Genomic DNA, 7,611 nt, shown 5'->3' with positions numbered 1-7,611 from the left:
TGAGGGAAGGGGGGGGAGGGGCAGACACCCTGACAACCGGGCGACGGGCGCGTGCTGGCGGCTCGGCGGGCGAGGTCGCGAGTGGGAGAGGCCCGGCCGACAGCTGGACCCGCGGGCACCGCCAGCTCGGCGGCAGAGTGAGGGAAGGAGGGAGGAGGGGCGGAGTCCCTGCCAGGCGGGCGACGCGCGCGCGCTGGCGGCTCGGCGGCAGAGGTCGCGAGTGCGAGAGGCCCGGCCGACAGCTGGACCCGCGGGCACCGCCAGCTCGGCGGCAGAGTGAGGGAAGGAGGGAGGAGGGGCGGAGTCCCTGCCAGGCGGGCGACGCGCGCGCGCTGGCGGCTCGGCGGCAGAGGTCGCGAGTGCGAGAGGCCCGGCCGACAGGTGGACACGCGGGCACCGCCAGCTCGGTGGCAGAGTGAGGGAAGTGGGGGAGGGGCAGACAGCCTGACAACCGGGCGACGGGCGCGCGCTGGCGCCTCGGCTGGCGAGGTCGCGAGTGGGAGAGGCCCTGCCCGCAGGTGGACACGCGGGCACCCGCAGCTCGTCGAGAGTTAGGGAAGGGGGGGAGTTAGGGAAGGGGGGGAGGGGATAGAACCCCGTCGGGCTCGTCGACCCGCGGCTCCAAGCGGCTCTGCGGCCGAGTTAGGGGAGGGGGGGGGAGGGGCAGACAGCCTGACAGCCGGGCGACGGGCGCGCGCTGCCGGCTCGGCGGGCGAGGTCGCGAGTGGGAGGGGCCCTGCCCGCAGGTGGACCCGCGGGCACCCGCAGCTCGTCGACAGGGTTAGGGAAGGGGGGGAGGGGATAGAGCCCCGTCGGGCTCGTCGACCCGCGGCTCCTGGCGGCTCTGCGGCCGAGTTAGGGAAGGGGGGGGAGGGGCAGACTCCCTGCCAGGCGGGCGACGCGCGCGCGCTGGCGGCTGGGCGCCATAGTTCGCGAGTGCGAGAGGCCCGGCCGACAGGTGGACACGCGGGCACCGCCAGCTCGGCGGCAGAGTGAGGGAAGGGGGGGAGGGGCAGACACCCTGACAACCGGGCGACGGGCGCGTGCTGGCGGCTCGGCGGGCGAGGTCGCGAGTGGGAGAGGCCCGGCCGACAGCTGGACCCGCGGGCACCGCCAGCTCGGCGACAGAGTGAGGGAAGGAGGGAGGAGGGGCGGAGTCCCTGCCAGGCGGGCGACGCGCGCGCGCTGGCGGCTCGGCGGCAGAGGTCGCGAGTGCGAGAGGCCCGGCCGACAGGTGGACACGCGGGCACCGCCAGCTCGGCGCAGAGTGAGGAAAGGGGGGAGGAGGGGCAGACACCCTGACAGCCGGGAGACGGGCTCGCGCTGGCGGCTCGGCGGGCGAGGTCGCGAGTGGGAGAGGCCCTGCCCGCAGGTGGACACGCGGGCACCCGCAGTTCGTCGACAGGGTGAGGGAAGGGGGGGAGGGGATAGAGCCCCGTCGGGCTCGTCGACCCGCGGCTGCTGTGGGCTCTGCGGCCGAGTTAGGGAAGGAGGGGGGGAGGGGCAGACTCCCTGCCAGGCGGGCGACGCTCGCGCGCTGGCGGCTCGGCGGCAGAGGTCGCGAGTGCGAGAGGCCCGGCCGACAGGTGGACGCGCCGTCACCGAGAGCTCGGCGGCACAGTGAGGGAAGGGGGGGAGGGGATAGAGCCCCGTCGGGCTCGTCGACCCGCGGCTCCTGGCGGCTCTGCGGCCGAGTTAGGGAAGCGGGGGGAGGGGCAGACAGCCTGACAGCCGGGCGACGGGCGCGCGCTGTCGGCTCGGCGGGCGAGGTCGCGAGTGGGAGAGACCCTGCCCGCAGGTGGACCCGCGGGCACCCGCAGCTCGTCGACAGGGTTAGGGAAGGGGGGGAGGGGATAGAGCCCCGTCGGGCTCGTCGACCCGCGGCTCCTGGCGGCTCTGCGGCCGAGTTAGGGAAGGGGGGGAGGGGCAGACTCCCTGCCAGGCGGGCGACGCGCGCGCGCTGGCGGCTGGGCGCCATAGGTCGCGAGTGCGAGAGGCCCGGCCGACAGGTGGACACGCGGGCACCGCCAGCTCGGCGGCAGAGTGAGGGAAGGAGGGAGGAGGGGCGGAGTCCCTGCCAGGCGGGCGACGCGCGCGCGCTGGCGGCTCGGCGGCAGAGGTCGCGAGTGCGAGAGGCCCGGCCGACAGCTGGACCCGCGGGCACCGCCAGCTCGGCGGCAGAGTGAGGGAAGGAGGGAGGAGGGGCGGAGTCCCTGCCAGGCGGACGACGCGCGCGCGCTGGCGGCTCGGCGGCAGAGGTCGCGAGTGCGAGAGGCCCGGCCGACAGGTGGACACGCGGGCACCGCCAGCTCGGTGGCAGAGTGAGGGAAGTGGGGGAGGGGCAGACAGCCTGACAACCGGGCGACAGGCGCGCGCTGGCGCCTCGGCTGGCGAGGTCGCGAGTGGGAGAGGCCCTGCCCGCAGGTGGACACGCGGGCACCCGCAGCTCGTCGAGAGTTAGGGAAGGGGGGGAGTTAGGGAAGGGGGGGAGGGGATAGAACCCCGTCGGGCTCGTCGACCCGCGGCTCCTGGCGGCTCTGCGGCCGAGTTAGGGGAGGAGGGGGGGAGGGGCAGACAGCCTGACAGCCGGGCGACGGGCGCGCGCTGCCGTCTCGGCGGGCGAGGTCGCGAGTGGGAGGGGCCCTGCCCGCAGGTGGACCCGCGGGCACCCGCAGCTCGTCGACAGGGTTAGGGAAGGGGGGGAGTTAGGGAAGGGGGGGAGGGGCTAGAACCCCGTCGGGCTCGTCGACCCGCGGCTCCAAGCGGCTCTGCGGCCGAGTTAGGGGAGGGGGGGGGGAGGGGCAGACAGCCTGACAGCCGGGCGACGGGCGCGCGCTGCCGGCTCGGCGGGCGAGGTCGCGAGTGGGACAGGCCCTGCCCGCAGGTGGACCCGCGGGCACCCGCAGCTCGTCGACAGGGTTAGGGAAGGGGGGGAGGGGATAGAGCCCCGTCGGGCTCGTCGACCCGCGGCTCCTGGCGGCTCTGCGGCCGAGTTAGGGAAGGGGGGGGAGGGGCAGACTCCCTGCCAGGCGGGCGACGCGCGCGCGCTGGCGGCTGGGCGCCATAGTTCGCGAGTGCGAGAGGCCCGGCCGACAGGTGGACACGCGGGCACCGCCAGCTCGGCGGCAGAGTGAGGGAAGGGGGGGAGGGGCAGACACCCTGACAACCGGGCGACGGGCGCGTGCTGGCGGCTCGGCGGGCGAGGTCGCGAGTGGGAGAGGCCCGGCCGACAGCTGGACCCGCGGGCACCGCCAGCTCGGCGACAGAGTGAGGGAAGGAGGGAGGAGGGGCGGAGTCCCTGCCAGGCGGGCGACGCGCGCGCGCTGGCGGCTCGGCGGCAGAGGTCGCGAGTGCGAGAGGCCCGGCCGACAGGTGGACACGCGGGCACCGCCAGCTCGGCGCAGAGTGAGGAAAGGGGGGAGGAGGGGCAGACACCCTGACAGCCGGGAGACGGGCTCGCGCTGGCGGCTCGGCGGGCGAGGTCGCGAGTGGGAGAGGCCCTGCCCGCAGGTGGACACGCGGGCACCCGCAGTTCGTCGACAGGGTGAGGGAAGGGGGGGAGGGGATAGAGCCCCGTCGGGCTCGTCGACCCGCGGCTGCTGTGGGCTCTGCGGCCGAGTTAGGGAAGGAGGGGGGGAGGGGCAGACTCCCTGCCAGGCGGGCGACGCTCGCGCGCTGGCGGCTCGGCGGCAGAGGTCGCGAGTGCGAGAGGCCCGGCCGACAGGTGGACGCGCCGTCACCGAGAGCTCGGCGGCACAGTGAGGGAAGGGGGGGAGGGGATAGAGCCCCGTCGGGCTCGTCGACCCGCGGCTGCCGTGGGCTCTGCGGCCGAGTTAGGGAAGGAGGGGGGGAGGGGCAGACTCCGTGCCAGGCGGGCGACGCTCGCGCGCTGGCGGCTCGGCGGCAGAGGTCGCGAGTGCGAGAGGCCCGGCCGACAGGTGGACACGCGGTCACGCCAGCTCGTCGGCAGAGTGAGGGAAGGAGGGGGGAGGGGCGGAGACCCTGACAGCCGGGCGACGCGGGCGCGCTGCTGTCTCGGCGGGCGAGGTCGCGAGTGGGGGAGGCCCGGCCCGCAGGTGGACCCGCGGGCACCCGGAGCTCGTCGACAGGGTTAGGGAAGGGGGGGAGTTAGGGAAGCGGGGGAGGGGATAGAGCCCCGTCGCGCTGGTCGACCCGCGGCTCCTGGCGGCTCTGCGGCCGAGTTAGGGGAGGGGGGGGGAGGGGCAGACAGCCTGACAGCCGGGCGACGGGCGCGCGCTGCCGGCTCGGCGGGCGAGGTCGCGAGTGGGACAGGCCCTGCCCGCAGGTGGACCCGCGGGCACCCGCAGCTCGTCGACAGGGTTAGGGAAGGGGGGGAGGGGATAGAGCCCCGTCGGGCTCGTCGACCCGCGGCTCCTGGCGGCTCTGCGGCCGAGTTAGGGAAGGGGGGGGAGGGGCAGACTCCCTGCCAGGCGGGCGACGCGCGCGCGCTGGCGGCTGGGCGCCATAGTTCGCGAGTGCGAGAGGCCCGGCCGACAGGTGGACACGCGGGCACCGCCAGCTCGGCGGCAGAGTGAGGGAAGGGGGGGAGGGGCAGACACCCTGACAACCGGGCGACGGGCGCGTGCTGGCGGCTCGGCGGGCGAGGTCGCGAGTGGGAGAGGCCCGGCCGACAGCTGGACCCGCGTGCACCGCCAGCTCGGCGACAGAGTGAGGGAAGGAGGGAGGAGGGGCGGAGTCCCTGCCAGGCGGGCGACGCGCGCGCGCTGGCGGCTCGGCGGCAGAGGTCGCGAGTGCGAGAGGCCCGGCCGACAGGTGGACACGCGGGCACCGCCAGCTCGGCGCAGAGTGAGGAAAGGGGGGAGGAGGGGCAGACACCCTGACAGCCGGGAGACGGGCTCGCGCTGGCGGCTCGGCGGGCGAGGTCGCGAGTGGGAGAGGCCCTGCCCGCAGGTGGACACGCGGGCACCCGCAGTTCGTCGACAGGGTGAGGGAAGGGGGGGAGGGGATAGAGCCCCGTCGGGCTCGTCGACCCGCGGCTGCCGTGGGCTCTGCGGCCGAGTTAGGGAAGGAGGGGGGGAGGGGCAGACTCCGTGCCAGGCGGGCGACGCTCGCGCGCTGGCGGCTCGGCGGCAGAGGTCGCGAGTGCGAGAGGCCCGGCCGACAGGTGGACACGCGGTCACGCCAGCTCGTCGGCAGAGTGAGGGAAGGAGGGGGGAGGGGCGGAGACCCTGACAGCCGGGCGACGCGGGCGCGCTGCTGTCTCGGCGGGCGAGGTCGCGAGTGGGGGAGGCCCGGCCCGCAGGTGGACCCGCGGGCACCCGGAGCTCGTCGACAGGGTTAGGGAAGGGGGGGAGTTAGGGAAGCGGGGGAGGGGATAGAGCCCCGTCGCGCTGGTCGACCCGCGGCTCCTGGCGGCTCTGCGGCCGAGTTAGGGGAGGGGGGGGGAGGGGCAGACAGCCTGACAGCCGGGCGACGGGCGCGCGCTGCCGGCTCGGCGGGCGAGGTCGCGAGTGGGACAGGCCCTGCCCGCAGGTGGACCCGCGGGCACCCGCAGCTCGTCGACAGGGTTAGGGAAGGGGGGGAGGGGATAGAGCCCCGTCGGGCTCGTCGACCCGCGGCTCCTGGCGGCTCTGCGGCCGAGTTAGGGAAGGGGGGGGAGGGGCAGACTCCCTGCCAGGCGGGCGACGCGCGCGCGCTGGCGGCTGGGCGCCATAGTTCGCGAGTGCGAGAGGCCCGGCCGACAGGTGGACACGCGGGCACCGCCAGCTCGGCGGCAGAGTGAGGGAAGGGGGGGAGGGGCAGACACCCTGACAACCGGGCGACGGGCGCGTGCTGGCGGCTCGGCGGGCGAGGTCGCGAGTGGGAGAGGCCCGGCCGACAGCTGGACCCGCGTGCACCGCCAGCTCGGCGACAGAGTGAGGGAAGGAGGGAGGAGGGGCGGAGTCCCTGCCAGGCGGGCGACGCGCGCGCGCTGGCGGCTCGGCGGCAGAGGTCGCGAGTGCGAGAGGCCCGGCCGACAGGTGGACACGCGGGCACCGCCAGCTCGGCGCAGAGTGAGGAAAGGGGGGAGGAGGGGCAGACACCCTGACAGCCGGGAGACGGGCTCGCGCTGGCGGCTCGGCGGGCGAGGTCGCGAGTGGGAGAGGCCCTGCCCGCAGGTGGACACGCGGGCACCCGCAGTTCGTCGACAGGGTGAGGGAAGGGGGGGAGGGGATAGAGCCCCGTCGGGCTCGTCGACCCGCGGCTGCTGTGGGCTCTGCGGCCGAGTTAGGGAAGGAGGGGGGGAGGGGCAGACTCCCTGCCAGGCGGGCGACGCTCGCGCGCTGGCGGCTCGGCGGCAGAGGTCGCGAGTGCGAGAGGCCCGGCCGACAGGTGGACGCGCCGTCACCGAGAGCTCGGCGGCACAGTGAGGGAAGGGGGGGAGGGGATAGAGCCCCGTCGGGCTCGTCGACCCGCGGCTCCTGGCGGCTCTGCGGCCGAGTTAGGGAAGCGGGGGGAGGGGCAGACAGCCTGACAGCCGGGCGACGGGCGCGCGCTGGCGGCTCGGCGGGCGAGGTCGCGAGTGGGAGAGACCCTGCCCGCAGGTGGACCCGCGGGCACCCGCAGCTCGTCGACAGGGTTAGGGAAGGGGGGGAGGGGATAGAGCCCCGTCGGGCTCGTCGACCCGCGGCTCCTGGCGGCTCTGCGGCCGAGTTAGGGAAGGGGGGGAGGGGCAGACTCCCTGCCAGGCGGGCGACGCGCGCGCGCTGGCGGCTGGGCGCCATAGGTCGCGAGTGCGAGAGGCCCGGCCGACAGGTGGACACGCGGGCACCGCCAGCTCGGCGGCAGAGTGAGGGAAGGGGGGGGAGGGGCAGACACCCTGACAACCGGGCGACGGGCGCGTGCTGGCGGCTCGGCGGGCGAGGTCGCGAGTGGGAGAGGCCCGGCCGACAGCTGGACCCGCGGGCACCGCCAGCTCGGCGGCAGAGTGAGGGAAGGAGGGAGGAGGGGCGGAGTCCCTGCCAGGCGGGCGACGCGCGCGCGCTGGCGGCTCGGCGGCAGAGGTCGCGAGTGCGAGAGGCCCGGCCGACAGCTGGACCCGCGGGCACCGCCAGCTCGGCGGCAGAGTGAGGGAAGGAGGGAGGAGGGGCGGAGTCCCTGCCAGGCGGGCGACGCGCGCGCGCTGGCGGCTCGGCGGCAGAGGTCGCGAGTGCGAGAGGCCCGGCCGACAGGTGGACACGCGGGCACCGCCAGCTCGGTGGCAGAGTGAGGGAAGTGGGGGAGGGGCAGACAGCCTGACAACCGGGCGACAGGCGCGCGCTGGCGCCTCGGCTGGCGAGGTCGCGAGTGGGAGAGGCCCTGCCCGCAGGTGGACACGCGGGCACCCGCAGCTCGTCGAGAGTTAGGGAAGGGGGGGAGTTAGGGAAGGGGGGGAGGGGATAGAACCCCGTCGGGCTCGTCGACCCGCGGCTCCTGGCGGCTCTGCGGCCGAGTTAGGGGAGGAGGGGGGGAGGGGCAGACAGCCTGACAGCCGGGCGACGGGCGCGCGCTGCCGTCTCGGCGGGCGAGGTCGCGAGTGGGAGGGGCCCTGCCCGCAGGTGGACCCGCGGGCACCCGCAGCTCGTCGACAGGGTTAGGGAAGGGGGGGAG

Source organism: Giraffa tippelskirchi, chromosome 14 (assembly GCF_054371585.1).
Source record: "Giraffa tippelskirchi isolate mGirTip1 chromosome 14, T2T-mGirTip1v1.2.pri, whole genome shotgun sequence".
Classification (NCBI taxonomy): domain Eukaryota; kingdom Metazoa; phylum Chordata; class Mammalia; order Artiodactyla; family Giraffidae; genus Giraffa; species Giraffa tippelskirchi.
The sequence above is the reverse complement of the archived record's forward strand: the minus strand, read 5'-3'. Positions refer to the sequence as shown.